Source organism: Cygnus atratus, chromosome 2 (genome assembly GCF_013377495.2).
Source record: "Cygnus atratus isolate AKBS03 ecotype Queensland, Australia chromosome 2, CAtr_DNAZoo_HiC_assembly, whole genome shotgun sequence".
Lineage (NCBI taxonomy): Eukaryota > Metazoa > Chordata > Aves > Anseriformes > Anatidae > Cygnus > Cygnus atratus.
This window is the reverse complement of record NC_066363.1, coordinates 131,170,473-131,194,405: the sequence shown is the minus strand read 5'-3', so window position 1 is coordinate 131,194,405 and position 23,933 is coordinate 131,170,473. Positions and strand designations below refer to the sequence as shown.

The 23,933-nt window shown below is 37.6% G+C and overlaps 1 long non-coding RNA gene across 3 annotated transcripts in view; it reads right to left on the bottom strand.

Moving 5' to 3' along the window:
- Positions 1-22,541, bottom strand: part of LOC118247913 (uncharacterized) — a 32,787-nt gene extending 10,246 nt beyond the window's left edge. Inside the window, exons 1-3 of one of the 3 annotated variants that reach the window (XR_007707867.1) lie at positions 14,564-14,646; positions 14,069-14,205; positions 1,365-1,422 (exon numbers count right to left, since the gene is read on the bottom strand). This is a non-coding gene — a long non-coding RNA (uncharacterized LOC118247913). Of the gene's footprint in view, positions 1-870; positions 1,423-14,068; positions 14,206-14,563; positions 14,647-22,475 lie in introns of those variants that run through there. The other 2 variants (XR_007707868.1, XR_004778616.2) reach the window with 2 other exon arrangements.
- Positions 22,542-23,933: the final 1,392 nt, after the last annotated feature.

Sequence of the window (23,933 nt, the reverse complement as noted above, 5' to 3'; positions counted from 1 at the left end):
GTCTTTTGTTTTCCTAGCTCATTTGGCTCTTGTTCTCGTTCTTGTATCTACCTTATCCACTGAGCTCTCAACCACATTTCTTCTTTGTGATTCAAGAGCAGCTTTCACCTTCATTTACCACACACATTAATTTGTTTCAGGGAAGTACATGTATTATTCTCTTACTCTAGGTTTTACTTCAGCAAAATTGGTAGTCTGTGAGAAAATAAAACTTAAGTGCCTAATCAGTACATAAATATATTTTATGTCAAAGCTATGCTGATTCACAATTTCTAAGAATATTTTTGAAATTACAGTTGTTGAGAATTTTTTTAATTGATCTAATCAATTTATTTTTCCATATCTGACATTTGGAATCCAGACCTTGAAATAATAATTTAAAAAAAAAAAAAGTTTGGAAAAATATATATATTTTTAACATCAGAAAAGTGGCAAGTTTCCTTCTGCTTTATTGAGAATTTTGACTCCTGTTCTGATTGACAGAGAACATGCATGAAGTCAGCAGTATGGCAGGGGGAAATTAAATACCTTCCACTTGAATTTATTTTTAGTGACAGTTTTGACAATATATTTTCTGATGCTGACAAAAAATAGCAGGAATTAATAAGAATGAGGTGCCCACAGGTAAAAGGTTTCTTCTACCATTTCAGTTTTATTTGTCAGGAAGGAAATACAGCCAGAAGTAACTGCTCCTGAAGTGAAAGAGAAATTCCATTTTCCTATCATATACGTATCAGGAGGGTATAGAAATGACAATGTCATGTTGCTTCCCTAAGTCCAAAATGGTTGCAATAAATTCTGCATTTTTTAATTCAATTTAGAAAGCTGTCCTGCAAGGCTGCATATATTAGTACTAGCATTCATGGAATCAATTTTTATTTCCATATTATAAACTCCATATTGTCTAGCACACAGCATGCCTATAACCTCTTTGTGCATTGCCAGCAATATATCTGTATCACATTTCTCCAAATAGACTTAATATGCTTGAAAGTCTGCATAACAATATGCCCTTTAGAGCTCTTTTAAATGTCTGCATCTTTGAAATAAACAACCTTTGAACAGACTATGCATGCTTCTCTGTATTTTGTGATATGCAGCAGCCAGCTAGGGCTGTGACATGTCACTAAAAAATTCAGTGGCAATACGTATTTTTCCTACATTCTCATCAGTTACAAAATCCTTCTGAAGCATATCACTTTAATAAGAAAATGTTTTATTCAACCAACACACACACGTAGGAGCTAACCTTTGCCATGGGAAAGTATTAAACAGCACCATTTTCACAAAGTTTTCAGATCCTTCTGGTAGCAAAAGAATATCACCTGCTTCATGTGGTGTGCAAAAAGATTACCCCTTTTTACCTCCCAGGCAGAGCAGCAGGGTATGTAAAAGCCTTCTTTTCCAACTCGCTCCTGGCATCTGAAACGAAAATTATAGTTTTTTTTATAACCCATTTATCAAAGAAGGAGTAATGTTAGGGGAAAAAAAAAAATACATTGATGCACACCTCACATCAGGAAAAATATGTTATTGCCATGACAGCAGCATAAATAAATAAATAAATAAGAACAATTAGCTTTAAAAGATCCCAGTAAAGCAGTATGAATCTGAAAAAAAAAAAAAAACACACAACCAAGCAGCGCTTGTGGTAGAAATGATAATAAAGGAAAAGAGTGAGGAAAAAATATACAAATTTAAACAAACCAAAAAGCTAACAGCCATAAGCAAATGTTTTTACAGGTCTAAACACATATACGAATTAACATTCTACAATTTTCCTTAGCTATATCTGCAGTTGTAACCACACAGGAGATTACATGAAAATAAGGTAAGAAATGTCCTGGAGAAATACTAGTGACAGATTTGCAGTTTAATCAGATTTTGCTAACCTGGGTCACTCAGATCATAAACTATTTGGAAAAAAAAAAAAAAAAAACACCCTTCTCACAAACTCTTTCATAATTGTTTCTGTTTGATGAAGGGCTGCCCTTAATCTGCTACAGCCCTTCCCCCTGGTTTTGCTATGATGTTATTTTCCTACTGCCTTTGGAGCCTAGGGAAGTTGGGCTGTTGCTTGACTGCACTAAATTTAGGACTCCCAATCTTATTCCTAACTTCTTCAAGAACTCGCTCACTCACTCTTCCCATTCCCAGCAATCAGACCCCATGAAAAGAGCATGTATATTCAGCAGCTGTCACTGGAAGGGGATCAACAGTTAGCTTAGCTGTCTTCCCACCACCTCTAATGTCCACGTTCCCAGACCTTTAAGATTTCCTGACTCCACTGAAATCTGTTTTACTAATCTCCAGACCCCGAGTACTCTCTATTTTAGTTCTCCTTTAATTCATCCTTTAAGAACAACACTCCTCTGCTTTTCAATATGATATGTACACTATGTACTCTGCAGAATAAAAGCCTAAGTGGAGTCATCTCTGCTCTCAGTTGAGGCCAGGTAAGGTGCTTCACACCTCATCAGCTGCAATATGTCTTGCTCTGTCTAAGCTACAAGGTCATATCATCTCAATTTACCTATCTCTTACTCTTACAGACTCGAAAAACTGGCAATTTTTAGCATGAACAATCATCTAATTTTGGTTCAGAATTATTTATCTAAATCCCAGTCCTGTCTTTGCAGGTTGGTAATTCCACTGCAACGGGAAGGGGCCCCATAGGATGTGTCCACATCCCATCCAATATGTAGTAAGCATGACCTGCCTTAGTAAAACTGAGCTACAGACTTCTCTGTTATATATATCAACATGCTTTCAGTTTCAGTCAATTTTCAGTTCCAGCTCTACCACAGCAATTATGAAACAGTTGTGGATTTTGGTGTTGTTGTTACTGTTGTTTGATTGTGTTTTTTTTCAGGAACTTATCACCTTTTCATTGTATCTCATCTGGAGACAACCTCCATAGCTTTAGAAATTTCAGATGAAGAAGCTACTGAGCAAGGGTCATTTCCTCTTCTTGTTTAACACTCATCTTTCTTTCAAGATGTGACCTAAATTTCAGTGATGTACTTGAAATCTTTAAGATTAGCTACCACGAATTTCCATCTAAGATAAATGTACTTACCTGAAAGGTAAGCAGCTAATGTAATCATTGCTAAGGCTTAGTTTATAGTTAACAGAAAAAAAGAAAAAAAAACTAACGTGAATAGATAACAGTTCACTAATGTTGTCATTAAACTCAGGTTTGGCTCAATATTTAAAGCTTTCTATCTCTACCCTAAGCCAGAGAAAAGGATTCATTGTTCTTAATTTTGAATAATTCCAGACTGCAGCATTTAAGCTATGTTAACCCATGTCACACTTCTTAGCAAAACGCACCACAGAGGAAATGAACAGGAAAAATTCTGAGCCATCTTTCAAACAACAATGGGAATTTGGAGATAGATTTCTGCAAGTATTTATTCTTTGAGGATCTTATTCACAGAACAAAATATAAGAGACTCAAGTAACAGAATTTGTGAGGCATTTGCTTTCTCTCAGTGAAAACTGAGAGGATCCTTCAGAAAACAAGGAAATTACAGCCATTCAATCCCAAACACCTTTGTGAGATCAGTGTGTGCACCAACAGGGTCTTTTTTGACCTCAGTGGAGCATTTCACCTCCAGCAGTTGTGTAATTAGCTGGAATGAGTGTTAGACCACTTGTACTTTCTTCATTGCTATTAGTGTTAAGTACAGACTCCGGCTGCTGTATCACAAAGGATGATAGGCAATTGCCATAACCAGCCTATCTGCTATCTTTTCAAGTTCAAGGAGTCTTCTCAGCATAGTGATTTCCGGGGATATAGACACTCTTGGCAATTCGAGGGGGAAGGTGAATTACTTTTGCACTTTTTGTTTTAAATTAACAGGATCAGTTCAGGAAATGGTTGACTCAGTTGCTAGCCCATGAGAGACGCCCATTTAATAGAAAATCATATTTCAGAAAGGTGAGTTCTCAGATGAATAGAATAGAACAGAAAACATTGCAGGCAAAGTCACAGTATCAGTAAACGTTTCAGAGTTGCAGACTCATCAGAAGAACTTTACTCATTACTATCCAAAAAGATTGAGCATAGTAGAATAAAAGTGGATTTGAAGAATAATAGTAATGGTTAAGGACACACAAATACAAAAGCAACTTCTCTGAAGAAAGACTGAAAAGACTGGGATTGTTTTCTTTGGAAAGGAAAAGTATAAGGGATAACTTGAATTAAAATATATAAAATAGCAAAAGCATATTGGAAGGTACCGCTCTGATTCTCTTCCTCATCTCTAAAATGGGGTAAATATCCTGTATACCTTTTATCTGGAGTTTCAGAATGAGAATAAAAGCCTCAAAGCCTTAACAAATATGACTTCAAAATAAATAAAATTAAAGATTAAAAATATATATATATTATGGATCCAGCAGAACACTTAGATTCATGGTAAAGATTTGATAACTTTAGAAATATCTCATTGATACTGTAAGTTAGTATATCTCTGACTGATGTAATGATCAGGAGCAGGGAAGATATATATCCATTTTTATCCACTGCAATTGCTTATGTCCCTGTTAACATGGCCATTTGCCCTGATCATCTTGTTGCAGATTACCTTCAGACTGTGAGGTGCATGTTCTTCAAAATGATATTTGTATTCCAGATTAGTTCCAAAGGACTCTACTGTTATTAATGTTATTATCACAGGAATGAGGAATAAGCTGCTGTCCACAGGGTATGGTATACATGCAGTGGTTGCACCAGTACTATTTCTACTAGGAATGTCATTTCCTACTGAAACATTTATGCTACTGCCTTCCTTAGTGTGGGCACAGCTGCACTACATCTGTGTGTGTGTGTACTGGGGAACAGTGTGTTCTCCTTCCCTGCGGGGGAATAGATACGCTAAGATAGCACCTTTATCCTGGTGTATCTACATCCTCACAAGAATGTCATTAAGCAGTGCAATCTTCCTGTGATTAATTTCAAATCAACATCCAAACTTATTATTTTATTAACTACTGCAGAACTGGAAAGGTGTTGCTACTATCCAGCACAGGTTCATAGGCACTAATACATTTCTACTAGAAAATAAGCTATCTCACTCTGACATATAAGAGCTTAGAATCAGAAGTTGTGATAACATAGTACCTAATGGTATTTATTATACCATTTAGAAAGGGCTCTAAGGACTTAAATAACTAGTATTTGCATATTACATTCACTTTCAATATCCAATATAGCATCATCGTTAAGTTAATTTGTTTCCCCAAGCTAGCAAAGTGGTTGTTTTGCTAATAGGTATTTCCAGGCTCTCACTTGCTCCTCTTAGCAATAAATCAGTAAGTTGCTCAGCACCATAGTTTAAACCACTTGTTTTGCTCAAGGTGTTTTGGCATGGCTGCTCCTCATTTCCTTTTAAAACACATACTTATTCCAAAAATAATATCTACTTCTGGCATATAAGTGCCCTTGACTAAGAATCATCTCAGTTTGGTAAAGAAAGGGAAAAAAAAAGAAGAAAAAAAAAAAAAGAAAGAATTATCATCTTTTCCTTTTATCAGAAAAGTCTCAGAAATGGAAAAACAATGTCTTATGCTGGCCACCTTGAGACTCAAGACAGTGGAGATCATTTCCTGGGTTTTCTACATTTGTTTTGCACGATCTTGACAAAATTGTCTGATCAGGTTTGTATATTAGTGGTTGCAAGCTTCAAGGTAAACCTTAGTACTGTTTCTCTATCAGTTACATGGTTCAAACATCTACTGCACACATCTGCAAAACATCATAGAATGGTTTTGGTTGGAAGGGAACTTTAAAGACAACCTAGTCCACTCCCCCTGCCATGGAGTTGGCATCTTTCACTAGATGACCAGGTTGCCAAAGCCCCATCCAATCTGACCTTAAACACTTCCAGGGATGGAGCACCCACAGCTTCTCTGGGCAACCTGTACCAGTGCCTCACCACTTTCATAGTAAAGAATTTCTTCTTAATGTCTAATCTAAATCTAACCTTTTTTACTTTAAAATTATTACCCTTTGTCCAATCACCACATTTCCTGAGAAAGGCTTTTACCATTCTTTCAGGAGGATGTGATGGTCGTTTTCCACTGTTTTAGTTCTCCACCTATAAAGTCAGACAAAAATACTTTTTCCTGCTAACATTTGTTTGCCTTCATTAAGCCCTCTTTACCATCCCAAAGGTTAACCATGTGGTATAAGAGTTAATCCTAGCTAGTGTTAGTTAAAATTGTCTGAATGCTTTTTCCATGTCCCATTGCTTCATATTTTTACTTTCACATAGTTTGCAGCATTAGGCAATCATAAACTAGTTATGCTAGTTAATCCCTTTAGTAAAAGATTATATACTTAAAGTACCCACTTGCAAAGCAATTTTGAGCAAAGGCAATAGAGCTACTCAGCATTCACCCCTTGCAGAATTCATTTGCCTCTTTTCTGCCTCCAGAAATGAAGGGGGAAAAAAAAAAGAAAAGAAAAAAAATATTTGAAATGTTCACCCCATTGCTGGCTGGTCAAGTTAGGATGTTTCTATTTTCTTATAGAAATAAGAAAGTACCATTCCTACTCTTTCATCTGACTGTGCTAGATGACCACTCATTTGTCCTCCTCCTGCTTAAATTTACAGGTAGAAGTAGAGTTGGATTTATGAAGATTTTCAGAGAAGTTATAATGCAAAAATATTGTATAGTGAGCCACCTCTTTCCAAGATGCATAATTATAAGACGATAACTGAGAACAGGTGACATCTCACTAGAATTTGAATTATGTCAAGCATAACTGTTGGGAAAACAGATTTCCATTTTACAGTAAATCTTCCTTTTCCCAATAAGATTCATTTCAAAGAGCACATCAACAACTACAAAAAGAAAAAAGAAAAAAAAAAAAGAAAAAAGAAAAAAAATAGCATGGGAGTACTCCTTTTAGCACCACTGAACAGCAGTGATATATGTGTAGTAGTGTTGCGTTCCATGTCATTCCAAGATTTGCAGGCTCCAGTCCCATGGCACAAGCTGCCATGCTCAGGGAGGCCCTGCCCTTTGCCTGAGCTTTCTCTGCTTACCTCTCCACCCTGTATCAGTGAGTAGTGTTTTGTGATGTATCCTCAACATTTCATTAGTGCTGCCTTTTGCATTTAAAACCAGTCAGGAATTCTTTAGATATAAACAAAAATACAGTTATCTGAACAGTACTTTGAAAACCTATAGTGGTCTAAAAGAATTATAATTGCATGAAGAAAAATGAATTGGTTTAATGTTACAGTAAAAGGACTACCATAGCAATAAGGATCAAGGCCTAAAACACTGGGCAATTAGCAGTCTGTCTACATTAACAAAATTTTTCAGCTGGTCATAAAACCATAAATCCTAAATTATGATTATTGCTTTTCCACAGGAAATGTCTTTGGCTAGTTTTCAATATAAACAGGAAAACAGAAAACTGTCTGAAGACTTTGTCCACATATCACATTGCTTTGTGGCTTTAACTTCTCATGATTTAAAACATAAGGCAAGCATTAAAATGCCTCACTTCACATGCAAATTCGAGATGACAATGTAACTAAGGATGAAAATCTGTTTTGTATGTTTCCCAGCGGATTATACAGCTGTATATACCCTCCCTCCAATAAGTATTTTTGAACCTTTTAAACGCTATTTAGAGTCCTTGAAATATCTTTCATCTCATTAATTGCAATGCAAGTAAAGACCTAAGTCCTGAGATGATTTATATATGAATTTCCAGACTGTCTGATAATGAATGTAGGATTGCTCATTTTGTGGTTATCAGTAATTCTGGAAGTAAGGTCCAGTTGTAGTGTACAGAATTTTGTAAGAAAGAGCAAAAAGTACAGTCTGCTTGTTGACTGGCAAAGATTTTCCTGTCACTGCAGACTAGTTAATAAAGCCATTGATTACTTGAAAGTCTAGCAGAGCACTAAAAATTCCCTGGTGTTAAAGTAGAAAAGATTGAAAACACAACAGAGAACAATATTAAATAAAAAGTGCTTATGCCTCACTTGGAATATGCTTTGGGACATTTTATTCATAATTAAAAAAAAAAAAAAAAAGTCTGTCCAGAGTAACAATAAACATCCTAAAAAATACATATGAAAAGCTTTCGAAGGTAGAAGAGAGAAGAGAAAAGAGAAGTCAAAACAGAAGTGGGAATTGGTCAATACTGAAAAAAAATAATTAGACATTTTTTCTTATCACAATTACCGAGAAAGCAGTTAAACTGTCTGTAAAAGAAAAACGAAAAAAAGATGAATATCTGAAAAAAGGTTCTGACCCTGCAAATATGCACACGGCTTAACTTTAAGCATGACTACAGTCAGCTGGTTTAAAGCTCAACAAGTGTCTAAAAATTGGCCAAACTGGGCCAAAATGGAAAATAAAAATTAAATGGGACAACTAAAATATATTCAGAGAACTAATAAAAGGGATGAAAGAGATTGACTTGAAGAAAGAGAAGCATTTCTTGAATTTGGAGATGAGAACTTGGCTATCAAAATCATCCCTTTTTTTCCTTCGTAACCTACTTTCCTCTCTCCTCTATGTGGTCTATCCAGACTGCACCCCCTTCGGGCATGTGATCACTTTTCACCTGTTTGCAAGCATTATTTCAGTTTCTATGTAAGTAACAACAGCTTTACAACAACAGCTTTACAACAACATCTTACCTAGCAGAGAAAAAGTTAAAGATTTTGATAGCGACTGCATTGGATTCACAGGGAACTTAGGCTATTTCAAGTAGCAACAGTTTCAGTAATGTCTATGGAAGAGAGCTATTATTAAAATTAGTACCATAAACATTGCTCGTTCACTTTTTTTTGTTGTTCTTGTTCTACCATATCTCCATAAGTCTTTTTATTCTCTCTTTTTAGAGGAAGAAAAGTCTCGTCTGCTATACTGAATAGAGCATACAACACTCACAGATGGCACACACAGAGTCTGCATGATAATACATTTACAGAAAATACCACAGTCACTGCACTTAAATGCCATTTGAAAGAGGGACAAAGTTCACATCACAGTGAGTATCTTTTTTTCCCTTGCTTTCTTTTTAAGCCACTGACTTAGCTTCTCAGGTATCTGTTGGGTTTTTATCACTCCTTATGCTATCACAGGAGATTCTGTATAGAGATAAGACTAAACTATTTTTAGGTAGTAAGCAGATCTGTACAAAACTCAGTTATTTCATGTTGCGGGGATTCATGAAGTCTTTTGGCTTTTGATTTATTTGATCTCACATACTCAGAGCTATGCTTTGAATTTTATATTCAGATAAGTCTAAAAATTCAAGGCAAAATTCATTTAAAAGTGCCAATAAAGCCTTGCCACTGCAGACAGGCTGCATGAAAGTAATTATAACTGATTTCATTTGTATTTGAAAGAAAAAGCACAGCCCAGACCTGGTTCACTATAAAATTTCACCAAGTGTTACCTTAATCTAACACAAAATTTGAGGGTTTGGCTCTCCATTGGGCTGAAGACATAATGTGTAATTTTTTGCTAATTTAAAATCTAATGAGTTTTGTATAACTTTAGATTTTATAATGAAAATCCTACATGGCTTAAAGTTTAAAATCAGATAAAACAGTTATAATAGTTTGCCCTCTTTATGGGTAACCAGAGACTTAACAGCGCAATCCATGTTGTTTACAAAATGAATGATGAAAATTTCATCTTTGTAGAATCCTCAATATTTCCTTCATGCTCTTCATAGAAATCTTCCCTTTTTCCTTCTCTCTCCTTCCCCCCTCCCTCATTGTGCTCTCTTCTTTTTGTGAGGTCTCCTGTCATATTCTGTCTCAGGTCTGTAGGTTCTTTGTAGAAAGGATCAGTGTTTTGCTACTGTATCACTGCACTGTTTAGCATTAAGAATTCCGTGTGAAAGCAGCCCTTGGCTTTTGTACCATTGTACAAACAACAGACCCACCTCTGGAAATACATGATGAGTCTGGACTCACAGGATTCACCACATTTAAAAGAAAAGTATTCAAACTTGAAAAGAATTCCCCATTTCTCTATAGACTTATGTCCTTGACCAAGATGTGGCAGAAAACCTGTCTTCCACAGCTGGCATAGCTACTTGTTTCTCTTGGTACTGCATTAAATTCAAACTCTGACCCTCAGCATTCAGCTCTAAGAAAAACCCTGAAGAAGCACAATACTCTGCCTGGTTTCTTTAAACAGGGCTTTTAAATAAGTGTTACATTTGCCTTTCAGACACCACTGCTACTCTTTGATATTAGCCTCCAGTGAAGTACTCACTGATTTTTTCTCCATGCTTGCTTGCAAGTGAGTCAGCCCCAGCTACACTAATGCCTTTCCATGTCTCCTCCAATGCTGCAGCCCTTCCCCACGCAACACTCTGCCTCCTCAGAGCTGTAAAGACTGTGTGCCACAATGGCAGCTGTTTTGAATGCTGACAAGAACCTTCATTTGTTGGGAGACAACACATACTCTCCATCTCTATGCACAAGCTCAGCAGCAGAATGACACCAAGGGTCCCAAGTGCTGCTGGAATTTACCCTTGGCTTGAGGGAGATGTTTTTAACAGCAGATGCTGGAGCTGAGCAGCCCAAGTAGACTGCCATAGTAGGGCACTCATCCAGTATAGGGTTTGGTGAATAACAGCAGCAGTTATTAAGTATAATTTTCAGAGCAACCTCCATTTACCAGGTCAGTGCCCCAGCAAATGAATAAAAATAACAGGTACGAAGTAAGTGTTTTAATTTGAGAGGTTGAGCTAACGCTCAACCCACCCTTCTTCCTTACAGTAGATATTGTCATTTAAGAGGATAATCCAATTTTGCTTTGGAAGGATGCTCTGAACAAAGAATCTTCTGCAGCAGAGCTGCCTGGGAGGCTTTGAGGGTTCAACCAAGTTTGACTCTGTGCTGTTCCTGACAAACAATATCCTCTAGCTGCTGCATAGCACACGTATACTCTCTGCAGCACAGTACCTAGTGACTTCAAATGAAAAAAAAAAAAAAAAAAAAAAAAAAACCAGCCCAGTCAAGCCTGTATAAACTTTCTGCGATTTACAGAGACAATTTTTCTAGGACCAACAATATTACACTTTTTCACAGAAAAACAAGTTTGCAGAAAACTGTTTGCTCTTGAACAGTCAAAACTTTACGACTGTGCATATAACTACTCAGTATTCATAAAAAAAAGAGTCACAATCACTCCTCAGAAAGTCTGTAATCAATTTTTTTTCAACATGTAAAGATGCACTGGTCATCTGCTTCATTTATTCTGCTGTAAACTCTTTCTGTTCAACAAACACTGCCATATGGAACCTCATAAAATATGTAGAGAAATCTAGGCTAATATCAAAACTGAGAACCTCTATTACTTTCCAAAAATTTAGAAATAGTGTGCTAGATATTTTGGAGATAAAATTAAAAATAAAATAGCCAATCCTTTGAACGTGTGATAATGTGTCCTTTAACCTTGTGCTAATAGAAATATCAGCCTTTCAGCTTCTACTCTTTGTACAAGGAAAACATTCAAGGAAAGAGGTCCATTTCTCTTATGCATGACTTAGTAGTCCTCTTGTTTTTAAAGAAATTTCAGGAAAAGCACCTGCAATAAAGTCTAAATATCGCATGTCATATAATAGATAACACTGTTGCCTTCACCACATTCTATCTATGCATTTATATTTGGAATGCTGATCTCTTTATGTGTTTTGATTGCTGTAGGTCTAAGTAAAAAAAAAAAAAAAATCTGCTGAAGCCTCTGTATTCTGCATCTAACTGAAGATAACCATGGTTACAATGCCAAGTGCTAAGCATGAAATTGCAGGCTTTAGATGCAGCAAAAATGATATATTGGCTCTCTGCATACACAGACACATCTGCACCAGATCTCGTATTGTGTACTAAGAACAGACTGTTTACAAGATAAGGTGACTGACATTCTTAATTATAGATGCATACCTCCAGATAAAAGAAGATTATTATTTGCATAACCTGATTGCTTACTAGAATAATATACAGTGTTAGAGCTAATAAAAAAGGTTTTGATAACTTTGAGACCAAGAGGTAATCCTTCTTTTGTTTTGTTTTTGTGGAAAACACATGTAGTCTCCTGGTCTTTATATACATTCATAATTGTATATATACTGGATACACATGTTCACACATACATACCCACACTGAGAAAGAAGAAAGTGTAAGACAGATTCAGAATTAGAGCTCAAAACACAAAGGATTCTCAGAATTTTTCTCATCACTAACAAGAAAGCAACTGTCACTGTCACCTAATTTAACACAGATTTGTTATCCTATCACTTTAGGATAATCAAAATAACCTATCATTCAAATTAACCCTTTGTATGTAACAAATAAAACAAAATTTTAAAAGGAGTACAGAGATAGGACCAGAATAGTTTTAGATTCTTTTCCCTAATTCTTTCCTGTAGCATTTTGCTAATGAGATACACAGTGAAATTACATCACTCATGCATTATTTAACAACATGTCCTCTGGAATTTCTACAGCTTGAGCTTAGATGACTCATAAGCTTGAAGTCAGGGCAGCTGCAGGCAATTTAGGTTTCAGAACATTGAGCAACAGTGTACATATTTTTCTACATCTATTACTTTTCAATAAATAGAAATTATTATATTATTTTTTTAAATGATCTAACTGGGGAAATGAACATGTCCTTGGAATGACAGTTGCAGAAAAGTGATCTGGATGTGATGACTGATTTTCTACACCTAGATGTGGTGGTCAGGTAAATTCCTGAAAGCCAGATGTAGAAATCTTCACATTGGTAAAAATTACTATGATTCAATGAGAGAAAAATTTTGCCCAACCAGGCAAGAAAATAGCAATGTCAAATGTGTACTTGTTTACAAAGTGTCAGAAGTTCACTTATTAGTAGGTCCTATCATCCAAAGCATAGATGTGTCAATGTAATGCTAGCAGCAGCTATTGGACAAACAGCAGCGAGTTTCCTACCATTACAAGGCTTTATGCAGCTGTTTTACTGCTAGGTATGTTCTCCAGGGCAAGCCTGAATGTTTTTCCAACTAAGCTAACTATGAAGGACACATCTGAAGTAAATGGTAAAATTAGATTTCCCCAGCTGGCAGTCTTTAATTTTGGAATCTAACAAAATGATGGTAAAATGCAGCATAACATTCAGAGCAAGGCCTGTCTCATAATCATATCTCAAATGATTCACCCACAAGCAGGAGGGCAGTTTGATAAAGCTTAGTGACACATGGAGAACGTAAAAAAAATATATATATATATATATATACAGGTTGCCCTTGTTTTATTCAGCGTTTATAGCACATTTTAGGGCCACACTTACTTTCCTTCCACAAAATAGCCTGAAAAAAAGGTGGTCGGTCCACTGCAAGGGAATTTCTTTCTCACAATTCTGGTCTTTGGTAAATAGTCCTCAAAAAAATGTCCAAATATAGGCTGGCAGTAACCGCAAAAGGCAGAGACCCTCACACAAGCAGGGCCAAGCTCTGTGGGCCACACCATCTCTCTGCTGTTCAGAGCGGATGGGGTAACTGTGCTTCCCTCCATTAGCTATGATCCATGTTCACTGGGAGCTGTAGGGGGCAACAACAAAAACGTCACAAAAGAGTTTGACTGTTTGTTCACCCTGCTCAGCTGAGACAGAGTTTGTCCTTCAGTTGTGCCTTGATATCAACTGTAGTAGGGCAAAACATTATAATAGATATATACATGCATTTCTAATATTGGCATACGCGTGCATAACCACACACACTCAGCAACACCATATGTAGCATCAGATACTAAGTAAAGCCCTTTGCTTTCAAGCACACTGATGTGACGTGGAATCTGTTTGATCAGCAGAGGAAGCCAGTTGTGTATGTGAAGATCAGACGCTAGCTTTGAGAAGCTTCAGTCCAGAGACTGCTCCCTTGGCAAGCTAATCTCAGTGGCTGCAGTATTACACAGGGCAGAAAAGGTGACTTCTCAGATAACTAAGACCGGACAGACTCTCTCTTTACAGACAAACCTGAAGAGGAAAGGAAGGCAGAGAAGCCACAGAGAAATAGTAAAACACATACCTTGTGCTCCAAAACCTCCATGACTTGCTGCTGTGAGTAGCTCTGGATTCTGGAGTGATCTTCAAAGTCATGGCACAGTGATTCAACCCAGAAGACCAAAACCACATGCATAAAAGTTTCATGGGGATATTTTCTTCCTTCAGAGAAAAAAAAAATCTCCAGTGATTTTATGTCTACTTACTAAAAGAGAACTCTTATTGTTTATGACCTTTGCTTAACAACATAACCAAAGAGGTTAAGTCTTGACTGGGGCAGACGGGAGACCTAGCCAGGGACAAGACACTGTGATACAGCCATTCTCTTGTAATTCAGTGCTTCTTTAATGAGGCAGTGTTAAAATTCAGCTTGTTTTCCCTTATAAAGTTAATTAAAATCATTATCTTCTTAAACTCTCATCACTTCACTATGTCAGCATTGACTTTGTCTTTATTATAATAAAACCAATGGGACTCTATCCTGTCATTTGTTTGTGTTAGGATAGCTCATCCTATTTACCTGTTCTGACAGTTTTTCTGGCAGACTGTTCTTTCAGAGTTTATCCATCCAGTTGGACATTTGTACAGGGTCCAGCTCTCTCACTGAATTGTCATTGCCCTGAGGCATTACCGCAGCATAAACAATACATAACCATTCATCCTAGTCAAGGCCAATGGGTGACTGCAAATACAAAATCAATATGACAAAAAAAGAAGTAGCAGTGGAGAGTAAAGCCACAAAGATGTATGTAAATGCTTGCCAGATGCTTAAACATCAATGAGGTACTTTCTTGTGAGCCACTGAAGTTGTGTGTACTTACGATGACAGAAAACTAGACACCAGAGCACTAGAAACCCAAGAGTACTAGCAGATCCACAAGAAATAATTAGAATAAAATGTGTAAGTTAAATGAAATAAATTGCCATGTTACTTTGAGCTGTGCTTGTGGAGAGAAATACATATGCTTTCAGAATTTTAAATACGCCCTTAAAAAGATCTCCTTTTCCTATAGTTTTACCCCACCCCCCCCAAAAAAAAAAAAAAACTGTTTCGATCTTCTCATTCTTCCTAGCCTAGCCTCACGCCAACACCAAGTATCAGCCAGGATTTACACTGTACCACAACCCTTCCCAGAGGCTGTAATAGCACAGTGAGATCATAAAGCAGAATATATGAGCTCTTCATGTAATTGTCACTAAGGAAGACACATTTCTGACAGAGGTAGAGGAAGTGCAGCCAGTTCTTTAAGCCCTTTCTGGAAGTACCGCCTTAGGCCTGTCAGATGCAAGCTGCAGGCAGGCAGGATTTGTTGCATGCAGTGTGTAGGTTAGGACTACATTCAAGAAAGAACATATTATAATTTGTCTTCTTTCAGTCCATCTCCTGTAGCCATAGTTTCTGTTCTGGTGACTCTCAGATATCTTTCTTGAATTCTCAAAGCCATTTTATGATGAGATAACTAGTCAGACTCCCAGTAACCCAGGAGTAAGGTTTTAAACAAGGAAATTCATACATTTTCTCTTAATACAGAAGAAAACACCTCTATTATTTAACAGGATGCAGTGTCTGCAGATATAGACAAGTAGAAGTTTACCCAACATTCTTTTTTTGAACACGAGTAGGAAATCTGTGCCATTCAGAGCCATCTTTGAAGGGAACACATTTGTGAGGATCATCTATAGCTTGCTTTCAGGAATGGTACTTTAAAGGAGCATATGTAATAAAAATGTCTCAGGGAAACTCAAAACCTAGCAACTCTGTAGTGCCACGTGGTGGTGTGCTCCGCCTGCCCCGCCTTCAGTCTGTTGCCTTGCTCAAACACTGGCCATTGCACCTGAGGCCTTGCTCAGGCAGATAGTGGAATCATGGAATATCCTGAGTTGGAAGGGACCCACAAGGATCATCAAGTCCAACTCCTGGCTCCACACAGGACCACCCAAAAATCAAACCACATGTCTGACCAGCACACTGGCTAAACTGAGACGTTGCTCAGGCAGATAGTGACCGCAATATCAGCTCAAACTAGGTTCTGGAGAAACAGACATCTTGCTCAGCAGCTGAGGGCCAATGGAGCATGCACCAAAAAGTAATATGACTATTAGTCCATCCTCTTATCCTATAAATAACTAGCAGTCCAAGAGCCCTCGGAGCTCTTCTGCATGGCATCTGGTGGCACACCAACATCTCCCCTTGAGTAGGGACACCTCTCAAGGTCATGCCTGCTGCAGAAATCCCTTATTGTTCACAACAGATTCCTTGCCAGAACAGAACCTCGGTACGTGGCTAATAGCTTGCTAAACTTTGTAAGCTTCACTAAGATTATATCTTAGATCAATTGCGACTACCTGAAAGGAAGGTGTGGGGAGCTGGGGGTTGGCCTCTTCTCACAGATAACTAGTGATAGGAGTAGAGGGTATGGCCTCAAGGTGTGCCAGGGGAGGTTTAGGTTGGAAATTAGGAGACATTTCTTCTCAGAAAGAGTAGTCAGGCATTGGAACGGGTTGCCCAGGGAGGTGGTAGAGTCACCGTCCCTGGGGGTGTTTAAGGAAAGGCTGGATGTGGTGCTTAGGGACATGGTTTAGTGACATTGGTAGTAGGGTGATGGTTGAACCAGATGATCTTGGAGGTCTTTTCCAACCTTAATGATTCTATGATATAAACCTTTAGACATAAACCACTGACCAAGTCTGGGACTAGGAGTGATTCAGCTGCACGTAAGCTCCTTTCCTCTTTGGTTTAGCAGTTTAAAAAGCAAGGGGGTCTACTCTGAACCCCATGACTCAATGGAGGTTCTCCCCGACACATTTTACTTACCCTGTCCTCTATGCAGTAAATAAGCAAGTGTACCTTGCCATCTCAAATCTTGTTAAGTCACTATCTTGTTTATGATTAAGCTTTGTTAGATCACTACATAATATCAATGAATACATTGATGCTTCTGTCTTACAAGTGAAGTGTATAATTTCATATGCAACTTGCCAAATTATACTTTTCCGGGCATTTTTTAAGTGAGATAAACACAGAGTCATTAGTATCACATCCTCTTCTTCCTTTTTTCTCTTCCCATGACTATCTTCCTTTACTACCTTCACATCCTTTGACTCCTTGGGGTAACTTGACCCCAAGTAGGCCTAAAATTTATCTCTGTTTTATCTTAAAAGTCCTATCTACCTCTTGTAAGCAGTGAATTCCTTTCTTATATGTAGCCACCTTACTCCTTGTGCAAATTCTTGATCATCACATTTCCTCTTTCCAGACTCTGCATCTCAAGACTCCGGCAAAGGCCTAAGCAAAAGAGGATGTCCCTTTTCCTCCAATCTGTGTCATGTTCTTCACTTGTAAGCTCCAGACCACTCCTTAGCTCTGCATGGCTCTGCTCCTACCTCTTTCTCCTTACACTGGAGTTTGATACAGCACTGTATGAGTTGCAGAATCTGCCCCTTCTACACATGCAGTTATGCTGAGACTTAACTCTTTCATATGCAACTATGAATTACAGGCCTCAGATTAAAAATAAATAAATAAAATAAAATAATTTTTTTTAGAAAAAAATGAGATTTTATAGTATGATATAATGGATACAAAGAGGCTAGAATCAGAGGTTATCCTGAGTTGGAAGGGACTCACAAGGGTCATCCATCAATTCCAACTCCTGGTTCCACAGAGGACCATACAAAAATCAAGCCATATGTCTGACAGCATTGTCCAAACACTTCTTGAACTCCTGCAGGCTTGGTGCCATGCTCACTTCACTGGGGACCCTGTTCCAGTGCCCAAACACACCCTTGGTGAAAAACCTTTTCCTCACAACCAGTCAGAACCTCCTCTGTCACAGCTTTGTGCCTTTCCCTCAGGTCCTGTTACTGGTCACCAGAGAGCAGAGCTCAGCACCTGCCCCTCTGCTCCCCCTCATTGAGGGAGCTGCAGGCCGCCATGAAACCTCCCCTCAGCCTGCTCTGCTCTGAACAATCCAAGTGACTTCAGCCACCCTTCACACACCTTCCCCTCTCAAGCCTTCACCATCTTTGTAGCCCTCCTTTGGAGGCTCTCTATTAGTTTTATGTCCTTCTTACATTGTTGTGCCCAAAACTACACACAGCACTTGAGGTGAGGCTGCACCAGCGCAAAGCAGAGCAGGACGATCATTTCCCTCAACCAGACAGCACCTGTGCCTGATGAACACCAGGGTACAGTTAGCCCCTTCAGCTGCCAGGGCACACTGTAGACTCATATTCAACTTGCTATCAACCAGAACCCCCAGATCTGTTTCTACAAGGCTGCTCTCCAGCCACTCATCCTTCAATCTGTACATAGATGCAGTGTTGCCCTCATCCCAGGCGCAGAATCCACCACTTGCTCTTGTTAAATTTCATACAGCTGGTGATTGCCCAGACCTCTCATTTGTCAAGATCTCTCTGCAAGGCCTCTCCACCCTCAGGGGGATTCCACAGCTCTTCCTAATTTAGTATCATTTGTAAATTTACTTATGCATTCAAGTCGTGTGTCCAAGTCATTCATGAAGACGTGAAAGAGAGCTGGCTCTAAAAATCTGTGTCTGGCTTCTTTCTGTGGCAGCTTAAAGATAAAGAAGATAAAGCTTCTTTCTGTGGCAGCTAAAAGCATACCTTGCTTTTCAGGTCAGCACCTACACTAGATACGTATGCTCAACCTAAATGGGCAGAGAGAAAGCAGACAGGGAGGACAGCCTCAGAAGATTGTAAGGAGATTGCCTGCAATGCATGAGTGATATTTTGGAATAAAACTGTATTCCTTCTAATAATTAGAATTCTACTGGATCACTCCTTTGTGGTTTTGTCCTTTTTTTTTTTTTTTTTTTTTCCTTTCTCTTTTTCTATATGTTTCATCCTTAAAACTCACTGGCAGTTATAATAAGATCTATTTATTTTTCAAATTTTCTTTGCACCAAATTCCAGGCATGCATGGAACAAAGCATTTCTGGACAAGTACATAACAAAATTATAGTGCCTGTCTTCAGAATTCAATCATGAGATTGAAAGAAAAAAAACAATAGATACCAAAAAAGACATCTGTTGTCAACATTGTAAGCAAAAGTCTTATCATAGAAATAGAAACATTTTTAACTGTTTTTCAGGGCAGGTAACATTTAAAGAGACATTTAAAGGAGAACTTCTTTACTTATATTTATAAGGAGCTTTTTCAAATGACAAGTAAAATAGGAGAGAGCAGAAAAATGCTTGTCTGAAAACATAACTAGTCAATGACGGTAGCTGATTTCCTAGGCCATTGAAATGTAGAAGCTGACCTCTCAGTACCACCTAGGAAAAGATAGATTGAATGTGGATAGCCCATGAATGCATTCAGACTTGAGGATTCATGTCACATCCAACAGCTACCATCAAAGCTCCCCTCTTCGGCTTTGCCTGTATACTTGATTATTTATAGTGTTGTATCTGTTTAAATTAGACTGTTAGCTTCTGCATATCCTTCCACATGTTTCTAAAGCTTTATGGACACCTTTGATACCATATAAATTATAAATAATAATAAAATAGCAGGGTGTTTAATTTTTTATCACTGTAAATGCTTCCTTCAGGTTGTATTATGAGTATCTCTATTCCACAATGCTTAATCCTGGTTGTATATGAAATCAATAAATAAAAATATCACCTGGAATCACTTTCAGTCGAGAAAGTTATCAACATGATTAAAAGCAGTAAACTGAAATCTTTTGGCTTTCAGAGCCCTAAGTTCTGTTTCTTAAAAACTGAACTATCTTTCTACAAAAAAACAGACCAAACCAAAACAACAACAATAAAATCTCCTTTCTTGATTCCAGTTACATGTATATATCTTTGTGACAAAAAGCAGCAAGCTCGAAAAGTAATTATTCCTTCACTGAAGGAAGAAATCGTTTGGTTTTCTTTGTCTTCAATGATTATTCTCCATTTGTGTAACGTTCTGTTGTGAATTTGCCCAGAGAAATTTTAGATGCCCCATCCCTGGAGGTGTTCAAGACCAGGCTGGATGAGGCCCTGTGCAACCTGACCTAGTGGGTGACATCCCTGCCCATGGCAGGAGTTTTGAAGCTAGAAAATCTTCAAGGTGCCTTCAAACCCAAGCCATTCTATGATTCTATGAAGTTGCCCTTCTTAACAATCTGGATTGACATCTTAACACTTAAATGACATAATTACCATGATTACCATTTTTGATTTATGTGAATAAAGTTTTACCATTTTCTATATTTCTGTTGCTTAAGGGCCATTTATTGCTATTGACTTTTCAACACAGTTCAGGATTCATTGTAACAGAGCTTTTGGCTTCGATTGGTGGTAGACTATGGCCAAGTGCCAGATATAGATCTTGGTAGGAAGGAGATGAGCAAATTTATTGCTTCTTCATTGTCAGCCCCATGCTCTGGACCTTCACAACCTCTACTGTTAAACCAGTGTATCCTGAAAAAAAGGATTACTTCATTAAATGAATCAGGACCATTATGAGTAAGAGGCTATGACAAAGGCAAGACATTTTTCCTGCCCTCTCCTCAAATGTGAGATTTCAGTTGCGTGATCCCATTTTGCACCTTTCCCTGTGTATACTCAATCCACTTTTCAATTTCCTCCAGGAAAGCTCAAAAGAGTGTGGAGTCCTCTTTTACATTTCAATGAATTAGAGAAATACTGGAAACATTATGTTTAGTCAGCATGCACCACAAAAGGTTTTTAAATATTTACCCTAAGCAGAGTGTAAATCTATGGTGATATATGAATTTTGCACTCTTAGAAAACAAAGGAAACCCCTACAACAGGCTTTTCTATACTGATTAAGCGGACAAAATTCAGGAAATCCAGTTTATCGAATTTCCACTGAATGAACAAAACATGGGGGACAGACAAAGGAGAGGAGAGGACAGGACAGGACAGGAAATAGAAAAGAAGAAAACTTCTTGTAAAAATTATTTTTGTTTCCCAGAGGGGACTGATATTTTTTCTTTTTTTCTTTTTAGTATGCCCTAGTGGCCTTATACATAACACACATATACATTGATTATAAACAAATCAAAATACATGTGTTTTTTATGGGGAAAGATTTGCTAACCAATCAATACAGACTTTCGGATTCATTATTCTGTTTTATGCCGTAATAGAATCTTTAATGTTTGGGTTAGGTGAATTCCTATATTGGTACCATGCATTGTACATTAAAGTTGACTAAGGGATAGTTATCTTTAAGTACAGAGCCCAAATGGTTCATGACAAATTTGAAAAAAAGACAGCAAAGATTTGCTGTCTTTGATTGGCTCTATTTTGGATATTATTGTGAATAATATTCAATTAATAAACTGACTAAAATATGTTAACATAATATTCTAGAGGCATGTGTTAATCCAATTGATATATAGTTAAACCCAAATTATTATATCAAATAGAAAATAATGTACTCTTAGCAACTCCTTTTAAAGCAACATTATCTACTGGTAATGTTTTTTTTTAATTTCAGTCACCAATTACCAGCGATTATTGCACATATACAACTATGGGGGAATTTTTTGCTTTTTGAAAAAATATGTTCTATACAGCATGCCTTAATATTTTGAATGTCATGCATATACTTCAATCCTCAGTAGCATGACATTTAATTTTTGTCTCACAACAGTGTAAGTCAGAGAAAACCAAGTGTAGCTAGAATGAAATTACATGTTATTTATACATGTTATGCATATATTATGCATCAAGGTCTTTTAAATGCCTGGAAAAAAAAAAAGAAAAAAGAAAGAAAGAAAGGATTGTCCAGATGATTCTCCGAGAAGAAAATTTGATAGAAATATTTCAGAGATGTATTCCTCTGGATTTTTACACTCTCCTATATTTAGACAAGTTTAGATTGATACTAAAGAAGCTTGGAACCTCTCCTTCACTTACGTAAATAAATAAATAAGAGAATTTTGTCTCTGTTCTTGTTTAGGTCAATAAATGCCAAAAGTGACCAAAGCTGGCTGTCAGGCAGCCTATATTGTTTCACCTAATATGTATACTGCAAACAGGAAATGCTGCATGCAGATCTGTGAGAAGTGCATATGAAGTAAAATAAACTGCAGACCAACAGGGACATCAGCAGCATTTTTGCTGATCTTCAAAATTTTAAGAATAGCACTGCAATCACAAAAAGCTTGAGGACAGAGTATAGGGATTGACTTGCCACATAGCTTTTGTTTGGCTATTCCACTGTGAATGATTAGCTGCTCCTTACTTCACTTGAACAAATAATGCACACATAGAATGATTTTTTTTTTTACAGGTACAAGCATAAAAGTTTCTGAGGAGTGTGCCATGGTGCTCTGTCCTGGTGGTACATCAATGTGTTATGGCATATGCTCTGAGCACACTGCTTGCATTCATAACAGAGCCTTGAAACCGTTAGAATGAAGTGATTTATTTCCAAGATTCACCTCTGAGTATGCAGACAACAGTGGTCCAATCTGTATGGCTGACAGTCACTGATACGTGCAGGATACATAGCTGATGTTTCAGCTCTGATCACTCTCTACTGTGGTGGCACATTCTGTCAGGTACGAAGCAAACCGAAAGGAAAAGAACATCACAATTAATATTTTCGTTGTGCTAAAGGAAAAGCTAGTCCACGGCACGATGCAGGAGAGCTTGCAGTGGACATGTTAGCAATTGTCTTTATATCTTTGCAGGAAAATTAGTTCTGGAGTTGGAGAACACCAAGCTGAGACAGAACTCTGGGAAGCAAGGGAAATTAGTTATTAAGAAAAGCTAAAGACCAATCAGAAATTATCTGAAGATGAGATTTGCAGTAAGTTGAAAGAACTGATAAACTGTAATATGTGTGTATTCATCATTCTGCTTTTGGAAACCAACCCCAACCAAACATTCTGAGCATGGCTTTTATTTATGCCCCCTTGTTACAAATATACCTGGCCAGAACTACAGCTGGCATAAATCAGCTTGACTTCAATGAAGAAATACCAAATTACAGCAAGTAAGGATCCGGCCCCATAGAAATATTGTATGTCCCTTTTGTGGCATGCTGTTGGTTCTGAAATCAATACTTCATTTATCTTCTGTCCCTGGTACAATAGCACTCCTGCTGTAATTGTGTTGCTTTGAGCCTGCTGGACGTATCAGTATTATGCAACTGAGACATACCTTCATTTGCCAGAGAGCGCTCATTTTTCAAAGCAGTTCTCCAAAAGCTTTTATTTGTTCCATATTCCACTTAATATTCTTCCAGTTTCCTCTCACAAGAAGTTGGTCCCATTAAAGGCAGCAGAGGTCTGAGACCTGACCCGGCTCTATTCCCTAGCTGACACATCTTCATTTTCACGTGCATATTGTCTAATTTCAAACAGCTGTTTATTCATTCCCATGTCCTACCCTGTGTCACTGCTTGAATAGGCAAAGTCAAATGTTGTCACTTACCCTTCCCATTTATTCTGTACTAATCAGTAAGAGAATATGCACGGGATTCAGTTTGCCAATAGAAAGCAAAGACAATCACACACAAAAATAATTAATGATAAAGCCAAGAGCACACTTACTCCTTGGGCTACACTGATATCACTGACGATGATTTTGAGAAACTGGTCAGAAGTGGGGAGACAAAAGACATAAGTAAATATTAGTACAGTTAAAAGCATAGGAACAAATCCTAACAAAGGGACTGACGATGTATAATAATGAAGGAACTGATAATGTATCATTCATCTCTGGAAAGGTGTCTCCACTACCTCCTCTCAAAAGACACTTTAACACTGATATAAGAATAACCTATTTTCTCACATAAGAACTCTGAAACACCTTCCATAACACATCCATCCATTGTTTATTAAAGAATTTTAGGTTTCTTTTTCTTCACAACTGTACATATATTTTTGTGCCAC